The following is a 25,699-nucleotide window of genomic DNA, read 5'->3' on the forward strand; positions in this document are numbered from 1 at the left end:
CTGGGAAAAATATCAAAATTTTCTATTTTAAGGCAAGCAAATGAAGCAAAGAGAATTTAAAAAATCAAATCCAAAATGAAAACAAAATAATGAAAAAAACGAGACTGAAATAACTACTCTATGAAAATGTCTGTTTTAACCTCATTTGCCAGAAAGTAGGCAACATGATAAACTATTTTATCATCAGCTATGTATAGTGTAGAATTTAGTGAATTTTTTTTTTAAAAAATGGTTACATTTCAGTATTTTTAAAGTAAAATTTGAAATAAACCAATTTTTCAAGGAATTAAATTATTTTATTTGGATGTTGTTGAAAATCAGCTGTTAGTCCCCATCCTGGAACTTTTATTCCTACAAAGCTAGTTTGAACAGACTTTTGGGAATTTCCAAATAACTCATAATCCTTTCATGGCACATATATATGCAATAATATTAAGTTTTATTCTAATTTTAAAGTATCTATTCAAGGTGCCAAATAAAGATTTTTCTTTTTCCTTTCACTTAAACTTTTTAAAAGATTGCCCTCGTAGTACATAATTCTTATATAATGAAAAAAATGTAAGCTTATAATAGAAACATGAAACTGAGTGAGGATAAATTTAAATGGTTCTCTACAGCTAAATGCTTAGCAAGAAAAGTATTATTGAATTTTGGAGCTGAAGCTACTAATTAGGAATAATAGTCAGGTCCTGGTTGGAAAATGCTGAATATTTTTAAAGCCAATTAGTGGTATATATTTTTACATGCCTGCCTTCTCTATAAACTGCATTTCAAAAATCAGTCCATAATGTCTAATTTGGTATTTTAGACAAGAATACATTGGGATATTTTAACCATACCAAAAGAGAAAATAGCTACAACACTATTTCTTTCTTTTTCTTCTTGTGGTATAAACAGATGATTAGAAGAACTTGTAATTTTGGTTTCTAACTTACACTCAAAAAGGAAACTAAACATGAGGTTCTTCATTCTTAAACAAGAAAAGGGACATATTTATATTACTGAGTCTTCCAGCCTGAGCTACCATATTGTCTTTTACTTTAATGTAAAAATTCAGAAATACTAAATGAAGCTGTTATTTTGTTTACTTATTTATTTATTTTTTATTAGGGGATTAAGGGTTAATAAGGTATGGCAATTATCGTTATTTTAAAGGCCAATATTTTAATGTATTTTAAGTACCAATCAGAAAATACTGCTATCGTATATTTATACAAGTCATATTGTGAAGATTAAGATACACTGAATTCAAGTTGGTTATGCAAATTGACCAGTAATAGGTAAGAAGCTACTCTTTGGTAAGAGTTTCTTTTAATGACGTGGTTAAACAAAAATTACATTTACATTATTTAAGTTTGATAATTGCTCTCCTTATAAATCATACATTTTTGATGTTCTTGTGCTTATTAATTTGAGAATAATTATTTGGTCCATACTATTCTTTTGGGGAATTTAATTTGAATTGCCACTTTTATGAGGAAAAGTGAAAGTGGGATGAAAAACTAATACTTATTTTTCAAGGTTTATCATAATTTCCCAGATTTTAAGTATAGTTTAAAGAAGGAAACAATTTAACTATAAACATATATTCCTAAATATAATCTAAAAGTATGAAAAGTAATGGGATTTTTACTTTCTCAAATCTGAGTGCTTATACCTATAAAAATGGGAAAACTGAATAACTAGTTATATTATTTCAGCACTAAGTTCATTATGATTAATCCCAAATAATTTCTTGCATTTGTTTAAATAATTCTGGGGTAATTTTGTGGAACAGGCTTAGGTTGCTTCCTTAACGAATCACCCCAAGACCCTCAGAAAAATTCCAAAAAGTGATTATGTTGAAGTCTCCAGAAGATGAAGACAGCTTCAGATCAAATTTGGATATTAGAACTCATCTTTAGTTGCACTTATGCCCTGGACATGCAAGAAACCTCGATTTAAAAATTTTCAGTAATAGAGCTGTACTTCCAACTAATGGAGATGGTGTTTCTGTTCCATTCCCTCCACCTAAATGCAGGGCAGGGCTTAATGTGGGAAGAAAGCATTAAAAATCCATTTCCTCAATAACTATAGTCAAACTGCATTTGTATTTCAACCAAATAAATATTGTACTATCCAAATTTTATGTGTTATGCACATATTATGTTCATACTCTTTCTTCCCCATACTACAATGTAAACTCTCTGAAGGCTAAGATTTTTACATATTCTGTTCACTACTGAATCTCTAACATCGAGAAAAAATTGTTCCTGACACATAGTAGGAGCATAATACATATTCTCTGAAAGAAAAATATAAATGAATGAATAAAATTTAACAATAGGTAAAATAATAATAATAATGTTAAACTTCCAAAACGAAATATGATTATAATTTAAACCATGGCAAAAAAAAAAATTGCAAGTCAATGACATGAATGAAGAGCAATTCCAAAGGAAAAACAGTAGATAAGTGTGTTTTTAACTTTCAGAAACATCATTTGAAAAAAGTGTGGAATCTGAAGATACACTTGCATAAGTAAGAATTACTTCAACATTTTTGTCATCATTCCCATATGATAATCTATGTTGAAATGGACACACTTAGAATGTTCAAATTCTGTAGAGTAGAAAAAGTGATATCATATAATGGCAGGAAGTAGAAGTGCATCTAAATTTATAAATATATATGCCTGTGTGTGTGTATATATATGTATATACATATGTATACATATATATATACACACATATATATATGGTGGAACTATAAAAAATAAAGTATCAAAATAATATATTGCTATACAGTTACATCATATATATGTATATCTATTTTATTTTAAACCTATGCTAATTTAGAATGTTGATATTGGTACCATTCAAAATTGTCATTGTTTGAAACACAGAATTCTAAATCATCAAAATGTAACGTTTAAAAACACTCAAAGTATTTGCATACATAACTGTTTTATTATGCAACTCCCAATGTTGAAAAAAACCCTGGAATTATTCATAGCAAAATGATGACTGACCCAGTTTTAAATATATTTTACTCTCTTTGTTTTTGAATTTAAAATATGCAACACAATTATGTAAACATGTCTTCAATAGCACGGTATTAAATGCATATTTCAAGAAATATAACTAAAATTAAAGAAAGAAAGGTACATCAATAAATTCCATTCTTCATTTGAAATCAAATCATGTACAAAGGTTGTCACAATTAAATTATCCTGCCAGTTAATTGCTCCAGATATATTTCAAAATAAGAGGTTTACAATATAAACATATATCTGAAATGGACTATTAATATTATTTAACAAAAATTTCCCAATATAATATAAAAATAAAATGAAATGATTCACATATTTAAATTATAAATATATATAATCTTTGGAATAATATTAATGGAAGATAATGTATGTTACACATGTTAATTGGCAAGTTTATTTCATAATAATACTTAAAATATTAAATTTGTATTTATTTTGTATTATACCGAAAATTAAACTTTTGAAACCTTTTGTTTCACCATCATATCTGCAAGAGGCCATGACCATTTACATGTGTATGATTTAGAAAATATACTAGGTAAAACCTCAGGTCATAAATTAATTTGAACTTTTTAAATTAAATTTTTGTAAGTGTTCTAGATTGTTTTAAATTTTTATGCTATGTTGTTTTACAATTATCATCTAACTGATCACAGATGTAAAAGACAAAATATATGAAGGAAAGGTCCAGTACAAATGCAACTGTAAGTACATATTAAAGACATATTCAAAGAAGTAACTTTTAGATGTTTATATATTTAAAATGTATTTTATGTAAATACATTTCAGGTATTGTTCCTTTAATATTAGCATTTCATATGTAACATTAATAATCAAAATAACTCTAGGTGAATAATATTGTGACATTATGATAGGTAATGAAGAACAAGGCAATGGTCATATTTACTATGAGACATGCAAAAGAAAAAAAGTAATATTCAAAATAACACCAACATAGAATCTAAATATTACTAAAGCAACAATTTTATTCAAGAGACTTCACTTAGATATCCTATCAATTTTAGCATAGGTAATTTAAGTTTTAAGTTATTTGTGCTTCTTTTATTTATTTACATGAAACTAATAGGAAAACATATCAATAAATAAGAACTCTTGCAAACTAATTGAAATGCAATGGAGAGAGATGAATTAAAACCACTACCTTATTACATGTTACATGTTACAGTTTTCACAAAGCAAATCGTCGTTGAGAAAATTGCTAAAATATTCTTGAATTTTAACATGATTGATTTGAGGTCTTCTAAAATCTGTAAGTTTTAGTACTTAATAGTTTAAATTAGTGGATGTGTGCAAAATGCAAATACTGAGGGATAGGATATGTGTGTACTATTAATATACTGGTATAGAAAGTGACTCTTAAAATGCAGAAAAATGTCAATATTCTATATTTGATCAATTTTTATTTAAATTAAACATCTCTCTCTGTTTATAATAATTTAAATGAACAGATCCTGAAATAAATATCATTTCAAAGTTAGTTTTAAAAAGTAGATCTATGTTGGTCTTAAAAGTTTTGCTTCTCAATTGAAGTGTTTCATTATGTTGAGAAGACTTAAGTTTATGGACTTAAAAATATCTTGTTCAGTGAATGGAAATTAATCCAAATTATAAGATATAGCTGTAAAAAGAAAAACTAGGACAGAATAATGCAAAAAAGCATGCAAATTTCTGCAATGGTGAAATGTGAAAAGAAGTGCATTTTAGCAGAGTAAAATCAGTAATTCAAGTAATGAATTGTGTAAGCTCAAAAATTAAATAGGTATGTACTATTTTAAAAATGGAACAGAGATTTTTAAATAAAAACTCATTCTAAATTTGTTGATATCTATTTGTGTTTATTTTTATATACTTCTATTTAAATTTTGGAGCATTATATAGAAAAACTAATATTCAACTTTTCAAGTGGATTTGCTCTTGTTTATCAAGTACAACAATCTTGCTGATTTAAAATGCAAAATGAATGACTAAGTAAATAAAGTATTTGCAATCAAACTGAAACTAATGACATTAAATTTTGTTAGTAAATTTAGTTATACATTTATTAAAATCACACTTACTATAAATAAATAAATGATTGAAAACAAATATTCAACAAGTTATAAACTACCTCGAGTTATTTATGTATAAGGAATAAAAGCATATTCTGAATTGCTGGAAATTTTGATAAATCCACATATCAAATAACAACAAATATTCTTTAAAAAAGGCAGTGTGAAAATATTCAAACTTTTGGAAAACATCAGTAAATCATGACAAAATAATGTACATATATATCTCTATATAAAGTAGATGGCAAAATATATCCATGTTATCTATCAATCAGACCTTCATCATAAAAATGTAAAAGGATTGGCATCTCATTTTTTAGTACTAAAAATATAGTAAGCACTTGCATAGGACAAAATATTTTTAGTAGAGTTATGTAAAAATCTTGAAGACTCTACTCTAGCTAGCTTTCCCCAAACAAAATGAAACTCTGCACACACTTGTTTGATATCCTTGCACACAACATCTTGTGGAATAGCTGCCCAAGGGCTACTATCTTTTATTCCAAAACCTTCACAGGAATTCCTGCACTTTAACTCTGTTAATCCATTCATGTGAATTCCTACTTTCCCTCGAATATTCAAAAAATATTTAAGGATAGGATGAAAGAACAAAATCGCTAAATGAATTACTGTCTGCTTTTCAAAAATATAAATATTTTATTATATATTTAGGTGATATTCATGGATTGTAGATGTATTTTTCAGATTATGAAGAGACGTGAGAAAATTAATTGCAGTTTATATCGTATGTGCTAGAATAGAAGTGTGGAATAGAGCTATAGATAGAGAAGAAATATCCAAGAACAAATAAATCACTCTACACATTTTCTCAAATGAGGTAGAATTTCCTTGTTCTTCCATCCCACAACAAACACCTTTTTCCAAATAGTATTTGGGGTTATGAAGGAGAAGGGAAAGAAGTAAAAGAAAGTTCTAGAGGAGTTATATACATCCTGATTGAAAAGAAAAATAAGAGGTCTTTCTCTCTCCTGGCCTACTCCATAGTATGTTTGGATCCAGGTTACCTTAAATATTCCAATTTATCCTCTTTCCTTCCAGAATAGTCTTTTAGTTTGTGGGGGTCAACCTTCATTAATTGTAAATTACATATGTGATAGGATTTAAAGGAAACCATGAATAAATCCTTACCCTTCCAGTTTTTCTCTCTGTATGCCTCCTTGATACTAAAAAGAATACTTTTTGGATTAAGTATTGGCATCTCAAAAATGCTTCCTTTTAATCAGATAAACAACTTGTTGGCGGATGTAAATCACATACTAGAGTGATAGCTTAACTATTCAGTATGAAATAATTTATTGTGAACCTTTCTTCTCCTGTGAAGAAATATTAGGGATGGTTTGAGAGAGACGAATTTTTGTGAGAAGGAGTGTGAAGTCAATTTTGCACTCCTGAGAGCTGGGATCTCACTCCTGTGTTCCGATCACAAACTGGGCCAAGTCACTCACATAGTCCACAACTTCCAGGTAGGCATTTCTCATAAATGGACATCTGAACCTATGCGACTATCACAGGATTGGAAAAACTGGGCTCATTATTAGCAGGTGGGGTATAAAGGAGGTGGGGAAGGGTAGGAAGGGAATGATATTCTGGAGGAAAGACAATTAAGTTTGATTGTGGAAAGGTTGCTGAGCAACTGGTAAGAAATTAGCATAAATATGCTGAAGCACAGCAGCCTAATAAGAAATTCAAGCCAAAAAAGTTGTCTTATTTTCCTTCATCAAATACTCTGTAAATCACTTTTTATCTATGGCAGCAAATTAATTAGTAGCAAGAATGATTTGCTTTGAAAATAGATACCAATTGTGGCTTAGAAAAATAGCATGTTGTAGCAAAAAATTCCATGGAAATGATGAGAATATATAGTTTATCATCATAGACTAACACTAACCTGAAAGGCAAATACATTATAAATATATATTGAGGTATTACATGTAATTCTACATTGGGACAATAATATATATATATATATATATATACATATATATATATATATAATATTTGGAGGTAAATCTTTATATTTCTGCATGTAACTTCTCTGCTGTTTCTTTTTACAAATAAGAAATTTTATTTCAAGAATATCAGTAAAAAGACTCAATACCATCAAAAAACACAAAGGAATGAGCAGTATAAATGTGGTCCCTGATAACTACCTATATCATTTATATTTGGCAATACGTTTTTTGATTCTTTAGTTTGAAGATGGAAACAGATGATGCTAAAATTTAGGGAAACACTGTGGCGATCAGACTGAAGATGTTTGTAGAAATCATCTCTTAACATTTTGATATCTGGGCAACCCTCTATGACCCTTTCCACTCTAGGAGAAGAGTATGATCCTCAGGATGATAAAAAATCAGAAGGTTAGTTACAGACTCCTTCATTCCACATTCCCTGGAGAAGTGACAGATACAGTATACTTTAAATGTGAAGAAATCCTATCCCATTTAGAACAGAAGTTATTTGAAATGACAGAAAAGAGTAAGAAAGAAATATAAGTACAGAGATTCAGTAAAGTACTAGTGTTTTTCTTTGTAGACATTGAAAAAGTCCTATATTGCATTTTTTTCCTAGAGAAAACAAACATTTTTTACTTAGTGAATCTTTTTATTCCCCAGAATATGGACCCTCAGTCTTGCAGATAAACAGCCAGGAAGAACAACAACAACAAAATCAGAGAAATGTATATGTTCAATAGAGGATGCAGAAATTATGATAATACACCAATGGAAAAACACTCAGCTTTGCTTATAGAGACCAGTAAAGTCTTTCTTGAGGAAGAGATGTTGGATGTGAGCTGAAGGATGAGCAGATTTTGCCTGCTGCATGAGGAATTAAAGAACATTCTAGTCAGAAAGAATGGCTTAAGAAAAGGTGTGGCAGGGCAAAAGGCAAGATCTACTCAGGGAGCTGCAAATTGCAAAAGCAGGACAAGAATGAAGACAGAGCAATGGCAGAATTGATAAACAGAGGCCAGGCCTTGAAGAGATATAGGAAAGTTAGGTCAAAAAGATGAGGAATCACTAAAGGATCTTAAGCAGGTGAGTGAAAAGATAAGGTTGACAATTTAGAAAGCTTGCTATTGCTGTTGTTGGAGAAGCTATTATATATATAGGGAGTGGATGTGGAGTAAAAGCTTGAGCAGCTGCCTCCCACATGGAAGGTCCTGGGTTTGGTTCCTGGTGCCTCCTGAAAAAAATAAATAATGAGCAAAACAAATGAAAAACCAACTCAGGGAAGCCGATGTGGCTCAGTGGTTTAGTGCAGGTTTCCTACATATAAGGTCCTGGGTTTAATCCCTGGCCCCAGTACTTAAAAAAATAGATAGATGGATAGATAGATAGATAGATAGATAGATAGACAGATAGATAGATAGATAGATAGATATAAAGCGAGAGACAGAGAGAGAGAGAAAAGAAAAGGCAACCATGTAGCTGACTCAGCCATATGACTACAAGCACCTTGAAATAGGGTTGCCAGATTTAGCAAATAAAAATAGAGCATGCCCAGTTCAATTTGAATATCAAATGAAGAAGAAACACATACACACATACATGGGAGAAGTATGTCCTGTGCAATACACAGGACATACTAAAGAATATCCATTGCTTATCTGAAGTTCAAATTTAACTTGGTATCCTGGATATTATTGGAAATCCTAACAGTGAAAATAATTCAAGCTTGCAAACTCTGAAAATCTGCATATCAAGCAAGCAAAATTAGCAACATTTATTTATTTATTTAATATAAGTGTGCTTTGATTGATCCTGTAAAAACTTATGGAAAAAAATAAAATATGCATGGTGACATCACACAGATATCTAGACAAAATAAAGTGTGTGCCTCTTTTAATTAAATGAGATAAAAAAATTACAAGTTGAATATAATGTTCTAAGGCTCTTTATTCCATGCATATTTAAATCCTATATCACACTTCTCAGTATTAAAAACAGTGAATACTCTATACTCTAGACTGAAATTCATTAGGAAAATGTATATTCTATACTTAAGGGAAAAAATGCACATTGAGAATTAAATCCATAGATCACTCATACAAAAAGCAGATGTCAGCTCTTTAAACAATGTTTTAATCCCTAAAAACTTGAATATATGGCCACCAAGAACTCTCACCCTCTGTGTTGTATCCAGGCTCTATAATTTGCAACAAACATTGAATAAAGCTATCCAATCTTTTCTTTTTTCTCTCAAATAGCTATATTGACATATTAGATATAGGCATTTAATATATTTTATATTTCTTTATATATAGCCTTTCTGTAATCTGTCTATATCTGTATAATTCTCTCTTCCCTTCTTTCTCATCTATGCATATTGAGAGAGATTACATACACACACACACACACACACACATGAATCTTTGAATAATTCTGAAAATGTTTTTGAGTAAAGTGTTATATTTGGTCAAGATCATATACATTTTTTTTAAGATTTATTTTATTTATTTCTCTCCCCTTCCCCCCTCCCCTGCCCCAGTTTCTGTTCTCTGTGTCCATTTGCTGCTTGTTCTTCTTTATGTCCGCTTCTGTTGTTGTCAGCAGCACTGGAATCTGTGTTTCTTTTTCTGTCGTTGTTGCGTCATCTTCCTGCATCAGCTCTCCGTGTGGGTGGCGCCATTCCTGGGCAGGCTGCACTCTCCTTCGGGCTGGGTGGCTCTCCCCACTGGGCGCATTCCTTGTGCGTGGGGCTCCCCTAAGCGGGGACACCCCTGTGTGGCAGGGCACTCCTTGTGCGCATCAGCACTGCGCATGGGCCAGCTCCACACAGGTCAAGAAGGCCCAGGGTTTGAACAGCGGACCTCCCATGTGGTAGGCGGATGCCCTATCCATTGGGTCAATCCACTTCCCTCATACACATTTTATTTGTTTGACTTGGTGATGAAAAAGATTAAATAAAGCAAAATAATATTTCTTCATCATTAAAACGGTTATAGGTCTCCTTTGGAAAGTATAAAATAATAGCTAGTATTTTATCTACCCAGATAATTTTGGTATACTCTGATAACAGGTAATATCATAGTCAATAATTTTTCTGAAACATACTTGTAACCTTTATAAGGATGATGGAGACTTGTTCTCCATCTATGGGATGTTCTCCATCTGTGGGATGATAGCTCTGTAGCACCCCCAAATTTCTGAATGGAGGCGATTTAGAATTTACAAAACTATTTGACATTTCATTATGTTTATTTCAAATGACTAGGTAACAGAACTATTTAAGCAGACATGGCATAAAAAGCAATAAGTATTTACTGAGCACTTATGTGCGCCAGACACAGTCCTAATGAATTCATTTAATCTTCAAATGCTCTCTATGAGGTGAAGCTATTGAAACTCAGAGCAGCTTTGAAATGTACTCCAAGTCACCTAGGTAGTAAGTGGCAAAAGCCAGTTTGGACCCAGAGTATATATTGCCAAAGCCACAATCCTAACTCCAGTGAAATCAACCGCACTCCCTTAGCCTCTTCAATACAATATATGTAAATACTTGTATCTGAATTAATATGTCAATTATTGACGTTTCATTTTCACTGTATTTGAATCATTTTCTTCCCCCATACACACTTGACTGCTTTCAGACATTTTCTGCCATCCCTTTGCCTCAGGAGAGATTTGTCTACAAAGGAAATTTCCCTTCTACAACTCCCTCCCTAGATTTGTTTCCAACAATCTAGGCTTCTTCACTGGATTACATCAAGCAAAGGGAAGTGGGGGATATCTAGGGTAGCAGTTGGGGTGGTGGAGTGGCAGTGAGGATGATGTATTAATATATACCCCTCTTGCTGTAACTCAGGAAAATGGAAGGGTCCAAGAACTTGGATTCTCATATTTGGCAGACTCCCCCACTCAAGTTTGTCATGGGAAGTACAGGGTCACCTGGTCACCTGCCCTCACTGCACAATGAAGACTAGATGCCTTTCTCCCATAGTACAGACATTACAAGGTTCCCCTGCATTCTCCTATAACTCAATGGAAGAGGAAGCTGCCAAATGTTCCCTTTACCCTCTCCCTGCCAGTGGGCTGGATTGAATTTTCCTCCTGTCAGATACAAAGTGGGTATTCAAATTCATTTGAATTCAAGAAAACAAAAGGACATTTTTTGACCATTCAAGTTTGTGGATTAAAATTTATGCCCTGGGGGAAGTAGCTGAGGCTCAATCAGTTGGGCTCCCATCTACCATATGGGAGGCCCTGGGTTCGCGTCCAGGGGCCTTCTTGTGAAGGCAGGCTCACCTGCATTCCCCAGAGGGGCACCAGCCTGCAAGTGCTGTGGAGAGCTGACTCAGCAAGGTGACGCAAAAAAAAGGGAGACAAGTAAAAACACGAAAGGGTGCGCAGTGAATGGACACAGGGAGCAAACAAGCAAGTTGCAAGGGGCAGGGGGAATCAATTTTTAAAAAAAAAGCACAAACACACAGAAAAATGCACAGCGAATGGACACAGAGAACAGACAGCAAGCAAGCCACCAGGGGGGTGGGAATAAAAATTAAAAAAAAAAACCCTGGGAAGCAGCTGTGGCTCAAGCAGTTGAGCTCCTGTTTACCATATGGAAGACCCAGGTTTGATTGGGGACCTCCAGGTGAAAAAAGAAAAAAGGCATCCCAGACCTGCCATGAGGAGTAGGCTTCCGCACTGCGAAGTGATGCACAAAAATTTTTTTTTTAAAAAAAAGGATGACACAACCAGATAAGGAAAAAAATTTATACCCATTCCAATTGCAAATACAATAAAAATGTCCACCACATCTCAGTGGCTTATTTTATATTACTTAATAATTTAATTTTAGCTTAACAGAGGATGCATCTATATTCTTATTCTTTCCTCCTTTGACTATTCCACATTTTCTCTCATGAAATCAGATTTCAGTTTTTCATTCAATTTAATTTCACTTATTTTGCAAACTATCCTCTGATTATTTTAAGACATGCCATGTCATTTCTAAGGCTGCTTGCGATGTTCCTAACTTTTGAACCATTTTCTTCTTCTTTTTTTAATATGAATAAAGCTTTTGATAATTTTTAGTTCATAACATTGATCCATAAGGATTCCTCCAAATTTCAAAAAATTTCCTGGGTACGACCTTCATTTTTCTCAGTCGCAAATCAATTTCATTGCCCACGGAAAGTGAATGCATCATTATCAGGCCTGTTTTCCCCCAGCAACTCAGGACTCAAATAATCCACACTAATTAAAAGTCATAATAAGTGTAGCTCCTAACATAATAAGTGTAGCTCCTAACTTTGTGCACAGTTCCATATGAAATACTCAATATTTAATATCATAGATATATATGCAGCAGCCAATATTATTACAATGAAGGTAGTTAGTGGTAAATAACTTGATTTAGACAATTCACATAATCACGCAACAACTCTTTATTATCTTAAGTCATCTATTCATTCATACAAATATTTATTCAACAAGAATTTATTGAGTGCCTATTCTATGCCAGGCACTGGAGAATACAGAGGTGAATAGGATACATATTGTGTTTCCTAAAAATGATTATATTCAAGAGGGTGAGACAGACAAAGAGACAAATAGATATAATAGCAGGTAGTAAAGCACAGAGTGGCATTTGATCTGAGACCTTAATGAAATAAGACAATGGGACAAGACAAACAAAAACAAACCTGATAGATTTGGCACTTTTTATCAAGACTGTCATATTCCACAGCTTGTATTCTTACTCATGGTGGGCATACTGCCTCCCAGTCAGTTATGATTTGAGTATATCGCTTTATTTTTCTGTAAGTGCATTTTCTGATTTCTTGTTCTGATATGGCTATGAAATAATATTTATTTTCATTCAATATCATATTTTCAGAGAAAAATTTAAATAAATCCCAGGTTTCAAAAATAAAATCTGAATTAATACCAGGGGTATCACTTCATTCAATGAACATATTTATAGTAAGTTTCTACGCTGCAAGGCACTGTTAGGTGCTGAAAGGCAATGGTGAGCAAGAAAGACAATGTGAGCAAGAGAAAGACAATTTAGCAAGATAGATCAATAAAATATGATTGTTCTACATTGTTGTGTTAGATTAAATATGGCCACACATTCTTTAAAACTCTTCTTATCAAGCAGTAGAGCTCATTTCCTTTCCATTGGATCTGGCCACCGCCATGACCAATAGAATGCAGACAAAATAATGTTGAGTGAATTCTTGAGCCTTGGTTTCAAGAGAGTTTGGTGCTTCCATCTTCTCTCCCTTGCAATACTTCTCTCAGACTGTCGTGTAAGAAAGCAACTCCAGCGGGGCGGGGGATCACTCCAGAGCTTATGAGTAGTCACGTCTCAGCAAGATCTCATTGACTGCCAAAGTAGATGCCACCCCAAATAGCAGGGCTCCTCACAGCTCTGGAGACATTCTGATATTATAGGCAGGGCAGCTCAGGAGGTTGGATCCTTGCCAGTGGGCCCTACTTTTAAGTGTATGCTTGTCAGTGTGACAGAGTTGGGCTCAATTGTGCTGTTCCTACATATGGATCTTCTGCCCCTTCTATTTGAACCTATGGTTAGTACTAAAGTTGATAGGTGCATGTCCAAGAGAAATCTTTGGGCTGTCTTTGTATCAGTTGGGCCCTGAATCTCAACAGATTTGCAACAACTACTCTCCAGTTCATTAGAATCACCCAGAACACCTAACAAGGAGATGATGAAGGACACTGACCATCCCGAGGAACAGAGAGTTTTTGCAACTGCAAGCAAGATTGTCCCATCCATCTGCCCCATGGGATCCAAGCCACCTCTCAATTAGAGGTGGAGTGGGCAACTCCATCCCAGAACCATCAAGATTGGGGAATGAACGATGGACTAGAGTAGACTTACTATTATTCTACTATAGACAGATTGTGATTCTAACAATGGAAGAACTTTTATCACTGATGTGAAGGCAGCAGCCACTGGAGGTTCTGAGGGAAGGGAGAGGGAAATATAGGTGTAATTTGGGGGCATTTTTGGAACTTGGGAATTGTCCTGACTAACAGTGCAATGACACATACAGGTCATTATTTATCTTGTAATGCCTTACAAAAATGTGTGGGAGAGAGTGCAAACTGCAATTCACGCTTAGTGGCAGTGCTCCAAAATGTGTTCAATTGTAACAAAGATACCACATTAATGAAGGATGTTGTTAATGTGGGAAAATGTTAGAGGGTTAAGGAGCAGGGCATATGGGAATTCCCTATATTTTTGTGTAACACTTATGTAATATGAGTATCTTTTAAAAAATTTTAAAAAAGTATATTTAAAAAAAAGAAAAAAGAAAGAAAGGAAGCTTGTCTAGCTTACTGGGTCATAAGAGTCCACATGAAATTGAAGTGAAACATCCCAGCTGACAGGCTTCTAAGTGTAAGCCGTATCGGATCTTCTGTTAGCCCTCTAGCTGAATGTAGACACCCATGTGAGCCCAGCAGAGGAAGTGTCCTAACAACTGACAAAATTGTGAGAAATAATAAACCACTGCTGTTTCAAGCCCCTGTGATTTGGGGAAGATTTTTATAAGCCATAGCTTACTGATACAATCAGCGAAATATAGGGTTTTATAGGAGTATGTAATAGAAGCACTGATTTTGGCTTGGGGAAACTTTAATAAAGAGAGGCTTTCTGGAGGAAGTGTTTATATTATAACTTGAAAGATGAGTGGGATTTCCAAGGTGAGGAAAAATGGAAGAGTTGTTCCAGACAGAATCTGTTCTATGCATAAAGGCCCTGAGGCAAGGAAGATTTTTGTTAGCTTCTAAGAATTAGAGACTGTTTAATATGGAGAGAGCATAGATTACAAACAGGGAAATCACAAGAATTTAGGCTGAACCCATAGGCAGAAGACACATTATGAGAATGTGGTAGAGCAGATTTACTATGATAAGACATTTACATTCTGTCATGTCCAGCAGAAACTGTTCCCCAACGCCACTCACTTCTGCAGTTAGCATATTTCTCCTATCTCTTTTCAGAACCAAACATGTGCCTTAAAGAAAAGAAGGTAGTATTGTGAAAGGGTGAATCTTCTTTCCACTGATGAGAAACATAACAAGCATTCTTGAAATTAAAAATTAAAATTTTAGTTATTCATAAATGTGGTTGCCTGGGGTCATCTCTAAGGCAAAAGTGAAAATTAGAAGACATTTAACTGTAATCGGTAAATTTTATTCATTGGTATTCATTTTCTCTGGGTATCATTTTCTATTCTCCATGGTTACACATATGAGCATCTACTGCATCAATTTTTTTAAAATGGTGAGTAGACTTCTTTATAAAATTAAAAATATTTATTATTAATAAACTGTATTTCACAGAAATGTCAACCAAAGTCTCTCATTAAAGGATGAAACTCACGTAGAATTTCAGTAAATAGTTAGAAAGTTTCATGTGATTTGGTGGGCCAACAAGACTTCTTAGATTCCTAGTCATATGATATGGTGAACTGCATAGTCTATCTACAAAGATGGTTGGCAGGACCTAACTTTAGGTGGGATTACATTTCAAAACATGTTTTCCAAATTGCGTTTTCCTTTCAGAAAGATGATTTATGCTATAAAATGGTACTAAATCTGTGCAATTCTGAATTTACTGATGACAATTCAAGTACTTTTATATACAGAGGAATAACTGCTTTAATTTAATTAAAGTGAAACTGAACATTGTGTGCTTTGAAACTGAAATTGGAGATGAAAAAATGTCAATTAGTCAATAAAATAATGCTGTGTAAAGACAAAGGGCTAAATATAGAAAATATTATTCTGTGATTCTAAAATTGCATATCAAATGATACCTATATAACTATATATATTGAGTTTTCTTTAGTTCTTTAGTGAAATGATCTATATTAAATATTTATAACTGCCACATCTATACCTTTTATTTTTGTAAAATATGATTATTTATAGTCATATTTAATACCATTTCATATGCAAGATTTATATCACATGAGAAAGAACATTGATTTGTTTGTAATTGGTCCTGGGGTCAATATTAGCTCTGCTGCAATTTACCTCAGTTTGCTCACTTACAGTATGAAGACTTTGAATTAGTGGTTCGAAAATTTTCCATTGTAAAGTTGTATTTTCATATTTTCTAAAGAATTAAGTTTTGGGGAAAATCTATCTTAAAAATAAATGGTATTCCTTTTAAAAAAATCAATCAAGGCATCTGAAACTGCTAATCAGAATTTGCAATACCATGAGGTAACCAATATGTTACCAAGTTAATTTTATTAGAATACGAAGGAAAAAGAATTGTTATTTTAGTTAACATGTGAAGCCCTGTGATGGGTAAATTTCAATTAAGCTTTACGAAATAGTGAAAAATAATAGACCATCAATATTCTTCCTCAGAATTCCAGAAAGGAATCACAAGGCTAGAAGATGCTTAAGCCCCATTCCTGTTCTAAAAATTTATGAGAATGCAGGGTTTCATTTAGATACCTCTTATTTCACTTGTTTTCTTTCTTTGTTCATTCTTTCCTTCCTTATTAACAAAAATCTGTATTAGGAGTTTACTATATTCCAGGCATTTGTCTAGGTGGTAAAATGATCAAGACAGTGAAGGAGACAGTGATCAAGAAAAATAAAAAGGTAAGCATGGTGATTTCAAGAATGTCAGTGCTATGAAGCCACCAATACAGAAGACACGAGTGGTAAATGCCAGGGATGTTGAGGGTGGCTAACTTCCATATAGGCTTATCCTTTCTGAGAAGGAGACATCTGTGCTGACTCCAGAATAATGAATGAAAAAAAAAAAGCCTATCATAGAAGATTTGGTTCAGGGCATAACTTCCTACTCAGCATGAATAGCAAATGCAAAGGATCCTTAGCAGAAAAGAGGATGGTATTTCTAACAAGGCAATGAACAAACAGTATACTAAGTATTAGGAAATTAGGATGTTGTAGGCCATTTTAAGAAGTTTGTGTTTTATTTTCTAATTTTTTTCCAAGTCAGCAGAATAGAGAAAGAATCTGATTTACATTTGAAACAAATCACTGTTCCACTTTTCTATTAATCGATAGTGTATCTGTGAACATGTGTGTCTGTGTGTGTATATGTGTGTGTATGCACAGGTGTATACAGAATGGATAATGGTCATAGTTTGGCACTATAAGGAGAGATATCTTACCTAGTGCCATGCAGACTCAAATGAGGTAGATTTTTTGGCTCTTTGAGCCACTAGACAGTTTCAAAATGAAAAAGTTCAAAAATAGGTATTAAAGAGTTTTTGTATCAGAATACATATTTGCCAATGCTGAAAAGGTAAATATATCAAGCCAGCAACTCCATATTTAGAGCCAAGAGCAGGATCCATGCAGAATGAGGAACTGCCTGGGACGATATGGAAAGCATAATGCGTACTGAGGGTTAAAAAATATCCAAATGGCTCATTGAAACCAGTGTTCCAAGTAAATAGCAGACCAAATGATGGGAATGCTAAAAGCTGAGGAGCACAGTCCCTGAAAGAAACAGATGCTGTGAGCAGCAGGGATATGCCAGTGTAACTGGCACAAATGTGACTGAATAATGCTCTTCCATGACCCTAAAAGCCAATCATACAAGCTGGAAAAGTGCATCCAAGATACTCAGAAAATTTTCCTTTCTGAGGTTTTAGCAGACAAGAAGGATGCCAGGCCTAAAATGGAACATATTAAAAAAAATAGGCTGATGACATTTTAAAGAATGAGATGAGAGTTGTGCTAATCCTTGAATTAAGAAAATGGACTGCTATATCTAATAAGAGGCAGATATTCTTTATTCATTCTTTTTACAAATATTTATTTATTGACTGTTTACTATGTGCTAAGCATTACTATGCTGAAGATAAAAAGGCAAAATCATAAATGGTGTTTCTTTCAAAGAACCTATATTCTTAGAGGCGTATAATTATAAAAAACCAAAAAAGGAAGAAAAGAAGAAAGGAAGAAGAAAGAAACCTAACAGTGAATTGAAGAGAATTAAACAAAGTGACATCATAGACAGTTCATGATAGCAGCCTTCTCAAAGGCCTCTTTGAGAAGGAGCATTTATAGTATGAATTCAAAGGTGAGAAGGAGCCAGGCATGTGAAGGATGGAAGAAAAGTGTTACAGAAAGAAGGTCAATGCTGCTGAGAGAATGGCAGGGGGGTAAAGTGTAGGGAGGAGGTCAATAACAAAGGCAGAGGATGAATCATGTAGAAACAAATAGGATTTCAAAGAACTTTCAATGTAAATATGCTGAGAAGCCATGGATGTGTTTTGGGCTTGATTTGCTCTTTATTTCAAAAAGAAATATTCTCCACTATTATACACGGATTAGAGTAGCCTTGAGATGCAGGGGAGACCAAGGAGAAGTCTAATGCAGTTAAAAGGGAAAGAGATGATATTTCTTAGTATTCATTTGACTCAACAAGTAAATCAATGAATGCATGATGATTAAAACTAACATGAAATATGAATTAAATTGACTTTTTCCAAATATTCAGCAGCGATGTGGATATGTGCTAGTTATATTTATCAAAGAAATTTTACAAGTAGTCTGTATATGTGAAGTAATATCCCACAGTTTCAATAGATGTGCTTTTTTCAATTAATATGTAAAATTATATCCACTAGTATAAATAGGGCTGTTGTAAAGAATAACTGGAACGCAAAAGGCAACTGAAAACTGGTAAGGACAGAAAGGGTGTACTTCATTAGTTATGCGAGTTCCCAATATGTCTGAAATGGCAAGGTACTAAGGTGCTTTAAAATATATTATGGCATATGGTTATAGCAATAATATTATACACTAGAAGTTATTATTCTTGTTTGATAACTGATAAAAATGAGATTTCGAAGGCTGAGAAACTACGTGGGTATACCTTCAAGTCCAATAAATGTCCTTTGTTAAAAACTCTATCATCTTCTTACAACTTCATATTCAGCTCTTCCCATTACAATGCAGATTTGTGTAGAAAGAAAACAGTTGTGTATGTGAGCCATATTTATTTAGAAATTAGAATCTTTGTTTAGGTAACTCAGTTCATTCATCCTCTATCCAAATAGTGAAAAATATTAACCCAGCTAACTAAAAATAATAGAATTAAATATTTTAATGATAATAATGTCTTTCATTGTTATATTTGAAAAGATTGATCTCTAGAAATCTGGAAATACATAAGCTATAATCAGTATAAAATGTGTTATAAACCAAATCTATAAAAGTTACATTCTGTTTATACTTTCCGAGGCAATTTATTTTAAGTCTGAAAAGGAATATAAAGGTAGAAAGGCACAGATTTTGCCTCACAGGAGCTATAGGATATATATAAAATAGCTACAATCAAAGGAAGAATGGGATAAGAAAAAGATTATATCTGAATGCCTATGTAAGGAAAAATATGGAGATGATTTTGCATTTGAGAGATGCAGGCAACTGTGGGAGGAGGGTAATTCAAGTTGACAGAAAACTTGTGCAAGAATGAAGTCATGAAAAAATGTCAAAAGTGACAGCTAGTTCAGCTTTGGTGCAGATAATGTGTAAGGAATTAGTGAAGGAGAAATCTATAGAAGGTGATTTGAGAGATATTGTAGAATTTGAAGCAGATGTATGTTGCTTTTTGGACACCCAGAAATCATAGTTTTAGTATCAGAAATTTATTTGATGTTTTTTAACTTGTCACTTCTTTTAGCTTTTAGCTCTGATTTCTTATTTTAAGTTTTACTTGGAGGGGAGATGAAATTTAATTTAAAATTAACATTGGGGAATTTTAAATATCTGAGAAGGATATGTATTTAAGTTCTAAATAATTAAGGTGACTTAAATAAATAACTAAAGTACCCAGTATAACAATGTCTTAGAATTTTTATTAATAAAACATTTTATGAAAGCATGAGGATAAAAATAGAAATAGTCAAATGAAAAGGAAATTCCTTGCCTATAATTTTTACATCCTTAATATTTACAAGACTAAAATTCTATTCAGATGATTTAACCCGTGAAATGTAATTTTATTGTTCAATGAATTTTGTTATTTCTGGTTAAGTGAATATATTGGTAGTTGTCTCTACTACTGTAAACTAGAATGCTATAATGAAAAATAATATTTTGTCTCTTTGAGGAATGGGACAATTTAGGTTGCCTCTCTACCTTGCAATGCTCAGAATCTAATTTAAAGAAGTCTATGAGGAAAGGGGTATTTTGGAAGTGACTAAACAGTGACCTAAAAGTTCTGAGAGAGATATATGAGGATTGGCAGAGAAATAGCAAACCTTACCTCAAATTTAGTGGGAAACATATCTTTATAGCAATTCAAATTATGGGGCACTCACTGAAAATAATTAATGAAATATTTGGGGGGTATACAACTAACAGATACTTTGAGAAGGTTTTTAAGAAAACAAAATAGTTTCAAGTAAATCTGGAGAAAAATATCATATAATATTAGACTGAGTACAGGCAAAAATGGACTAAAGTTTGGTTTTGATAGAAGAAATGTATGCTGCACATGTGTATGTGTGCTTATATCAATTCTATATCCTAACAGTTTTTAAAAATCAGATTTGTATAGTATTGTTTCTCCTTGAGGAAGTTGAAGGAACTTTCATTGAAAGTGGTTAAAGGATTCTTCTGTGAGTAAAATTGGAAAAATAGAAGGTGAACTTTGGGCCAGAGTTGAACACTAAAGCTAAAATTTATTCTGTTAAATTTTGAGTCAATATAACCATACTTCTGAATCCTGAAAGAAGCTAATCAACAGTGATGGGTACAAAAAATAACAGGAGTTTCTGATAAAAGCTGCACAACACTTTGTCCCTCTTTTACATCACTTGTGTTATACTGAGTAAGAACTCTGGATATGACATCAGAGTAATCTGCTGAAGAATCTCTACTTCTACACTCTTATTAGTTAGGAAACCTTCAGGAAATTGATTAACTGCTATGAGTCCTATTATTCCAAATTTATAAAATGCAGAAAAGTAATTGCATTATTTGTTGCAAGAATAAAATGAAATATAGGAAACAAAATATTTGACACAGTGCCTGGCATATAGTTAACTTCTCAATAAATAATACCATTACCAAGCCATTATTATTAGTTATTAACTTATATTTAGGTTTTACTATAAATTCTTAATACATTGACAAAAATATCACTTGGAAATTAATAGACTATACATAAATAAATCTTCAATATCATTTTTAAAAGTGGATGCTTTGAAAGAAACCTTTTAAAGAAATATTCAAAATAGTGAATATAATATCTAAGTATACGAGAGTATTAATATTATTTTGTAATCTGATTGGGCTCTTCAAAATACCTTTTATTTAGAATACTTCTTAACTACATAATTGTAATTATTTGCCTATAAATACAGAGTTGAAACAGGATATTAAAATGGATTTTTTTCCATTATCTGAGTTTTGGCCAAGGACTCAAAGTAGGAAAAATCCCCATGTTTTAAAGAAAAGTGCTAGACCAACTCCGTAGAACATAAAAAGGGGGTTACAAAAGGCAGTTTATCAACATTAGCCCTTCGCTCATTCTAGGGTAAAAGATAGAAGGATCAGAATTCATTAAAAAATTGAAGAGATAGGACTGTTGGAACACTGTGGCTTTTCCCATCCTCATCAGGTAAGGATGGAGGAGGGGAAACTTCTCCTATATTAAGTCAGAAACGTTGGCGTGTTCTTCTGGGATTTTAGTCTTGTACAAACTGTGTTTAAGTCCATGACCAGATGTAAGTATGGAAAACACTAGGTTCTGCAGTGATGTTCCGGAAGAAGAGATTGTTCTTTTGTGAGGAGTTACAGAAAAAGGAAGATTACATAAGAAACACAGTGAAAATTCCAAGACTTGGAACTAAGCATATGGGCGGGGTTATGTGGTCTGCTATCTAGCAGAATTATTGCCCTGTAAGGCAGCATAAATTGTTTTCTAGATGTTGATAGTCCTATGGAACATTCCTCACTCACCCGAACTGCTCTCCATCCTTAACACACCGGGCATCTCCCTGAAACTCCAGACACCACAATAGCCTAGATGTTTTCTTTTCATAGGCAGATGTCATTTTAGTTGCCATATAGAGCCGGTGAGTAATCCTTATCAGTATCCATACATGCCATTTCAACCAGCTCTAGTCTTCTTGTGCTTCTGAGCATAAGAAATAGCTTGACTAGTGAGGCAAAGGCAGGCTGGTGAAAGCTAATTCAAGCTGGACAAAATTCAATATTTGATATTATCTTGAACTGGAGTTTTTGATACTTAAAACAAATTACAGCATTTGTTAATAGTTGAGAGTGCCAATTAAAGCAAAATAAACTTTTGGAGGTGAGAATGATGCAGTGAAGAAAAAGTTGACAGTGTTCAAAGGCAGTGATGGGAAACAAAAAAAATTGCTTTCTTCTCTAATTCTAACTCTTCAATAAACTTGCTACACAAGTTTTTATTATATAAAACTCAATTTCTAAATTATTTATTCTTGAACATCTATTTTACAAATATTTCAAAGTAATCAGTCAATTCATTCTACAAAGTTTTTGTGAACATTAATGATTTATGATACTTTGATGAATACCAGTTTTCCCCACACAACTGTCTCTGTGAATTTTTAGCTGTATGAATATTTGTTTTAAGAATTTATGGATAATAGCTAACAATTAGATGGCAGGCAATTATTACCTAGGAAATTTACAGCCTGCAGAATAAATATAAATAAATATGGTGATTTGGTATTCAAAAAGGATATTATACACGTCCTTTTCTTTAATTTTATATAAGTTCATATCATCAGACACCAAAATACTAATTAACTGAAGATTTTTCTTTACAAATATGACAGTTTGACCCAAATACTGAACTCTTCCACCATTTGGTTGTCATAAAAGGATAAATATTAACAATATATGGATAAAATATATTTCTTTAATTCTTATATTCCATCTTTTAAAAATTATCTTTTAATATTGTTTCTTGAAAAACTTCACAGAAAACCACTAAAAATAATATAAACACACAAAACTTCAAATGAATTATATAGTGAATCATATTAGAAGAGCATGAATATGTATTAAGAAGACTAAGATTCAAGTTTTTCTTCATTTGTCTCTTTCATTTAGGCTTCTTATATGGTTTCTTAGCCATACTAGTCAACATCAGACATTTTGCCTTCATCTTTTCTTCCATTCAGTCAAATGATTTTATAAATTAAATAATGTCAATTTTTTATACTGGGGAATATCTAACTTTTCTCAGATTGAAAATTAGCCTTAATTTAACCATTATTACTTGAGAATAATTTAAATAAAGAAGCATTTTAAATGGATTCATTATTCAATAAACATTTATTAGCCTGTTCCTTCTTGATACCCTGGAAGAAGTATCCTTACCCTTAGGAAAAAAAAAATATCCACCCACTTGTGCTTTGGAACACATCCCATAATACCTCTGGAACTTTGGTCCTATGGTTATCTTCCTTGCTCCTTATAGTCGTCTCTCTTGCTCTTCTGCATCATTTCCCTTACTCTTTGTGATCACTTCTGTCATTATTAAAATATGCTCTCAATCTCCAAGATTTTAAAAAAATATCAATTAAAACCACCTTCTGACTCTATATTTTCATCCACCCACTTGCACAATGATCTTTTTAGACGAATTTCTTGAAAGTATTGTCTGCATAACCCATTTTCACTTCCTCCCCTCACATTCACACCTCAGTCAAGTGCATATGGTGTTCTACAAAATTTTGCAACTGCAGTGAATTTCATGTTACCTAGCCCCGAACTATGTTCTCACCTTACTCTTTGAAAAATACTATTGAGCAGTTGCCATATGCCAAGGACTTTTCCAATATTCAACATACAGCAGTGAACAGTACAGTCAAACAATCTTGTCTTTGGAACATTATATTCACATAGTGAATTGCACTATGAAGAGAGCTATTGTAAATGAGCAGGTATTGAATACCAAGAAATAGATGCAATTTTAAATAGGGTTTGTATTAGTCAGCCAAAGGGGTGCTGATGCAAAATACTGAAATTGGTTGGTTTTTATAAAGGGTATTTACTTGGGGTAGGAGCTTACAGATACCAGGCCATAAAGCATAAGTTACTTCCCTTACCAAGTCTATTTTCACATGTTGGAGCAAGATGGCTGTTGATGTCTGCATGGGTTCAGGCTTCCTAGGTTCCTCTCTTCCAGGGTCTTGCTTCTATCTGAGTTCAGGGATCCTCTCTTCCTGGGGCTTGCTTCTGTTTCCTCTTTGAGTTTACTTCTTGGGGCTCCAGCTTAAGGTCTCAGCATCAAACTCCAACATCAAAACTCTAACATCAAAACCCCTCAACTCTGTCCTTTGCCATGTCTTTTATCTGTGAGTCCCCACCCACGAAAAGGTGGGAGCTGAACACCGTACTGGCACAAGAGGTTTACCTGATTACTTAATCAAGTAAACCTCTGAATCCAATATAATCTAATATACCCAGAGGAAAAGACCAGTTTACAAGCATAGTCCAATGTTTTTACTTGGAATTCATCAATAATATCAAACTGCTACACTCCACCCTCTGAATTCTCAAAAGACATTACAATATTCAAGAAAACTTTAAATTAGTTACAATGCAAGTACTAAATCACATCACAATCAATTTAAAGAAATATAGTTTGTCTTGGGGCAAAGTCCTGTCTGCTACAGACCTCTGAAACTTACAAAATAATTCATCTACTTCTAATACACAAATGGACAAAGATTAACATTTTTATTACAATAAGGAGAAATAGGGAGGGAAACATGAGTCACAGTTTCTCTACAGTTCAGTAGACATGCAGGAAATCCTCTGCTTGATTTCAAAGTCTGGGGGTCATGCTAAGAAGATGGTTCTTCTCCTTGAAGCCATATGGGGAGACCCACCCATTCCACCAACTTGTCCAATGGCCATTTTCTTTGTTCCATCCTCATCAAGCATCTGGGTGCTGACCAAGCTCTAAAACTATTCCTCCAGGAGTGTTGGGGTGATTGCCACACCTTACCCAAACTTTGGGTTAGAGTCTTAACCCTCCTAGCACAATGATGTGAAGACAACATTCACCCTAATTTTTGGCATACAGGAACAACCCTCTCAGAGCAATGAATTGACTACCTGGCCTTCCCTACTTTTGGTGGAACAGGTCCACCCCTCTCAGACCTGTGGGGTGCTGAACTTAACTGCCCTTATCCTTGGGGAATGTGCTGCACCATCTCTGTACCCTGGGACAGCAAACTCTCCCAGAACATCAGACAGGAACATCCACCCTCTTCAACTGCTGGGGCAAACCCATCCTCCTGGTACACATGGGTGGGGTTCTTCTCTTGGCAAGGTGATATCCTAATTCCAGATCTCAGCGTCCATGGTTTTCCTCTTAAAGCTGTTTCTCCTTCTATCTCTCCTTTCCATGTCCTTTTTATTCCAGGCTGACAGTGGTTTTGTTTATATAGTTCTCTCAAAAACTTTGTTGGTTTAGCATGCAGGAAGCAGATGTTGAAGCCATCAGACAGTAAGACATTCCACAAGATTTTCCTAGATAACTGCATCTTCAGTAATGATTTACAAGTTCCAAGTTTAGCTAAGTCCTC

General features: G+C 33.5%; 1 protein-coding gene across 2 annotated transcripts in view; it reads right to left on the reverse strand.

Moving 5' to 3' along the window:
* CSMD3 (CUB and Sushi multiple domains 3) overlaps positions 1–25,699 on the reverse strand; it is a 1,328,729-nt gene that overhangs the window by 841,713 nt on the left and 461,317 nt on the right. The window lies entirely within an intron of this gene.

This window comes from Dasypus novemcinctus, chromosome 14 (genome assembly GCF_030445035.2).
Source record: "Dasypus novemcinctus isolate mDasNov1 chromosome 14, mDasNov1.1.hap2, whole genome shotgun sequence".
In the NCBI taxonomy this organism is placed as follows: Eukaryota; Metazoa; Chordata; class Mammalia; order Cingulata; family Dasypodidae; genus Dasypus; species Dasypus novemcinctus.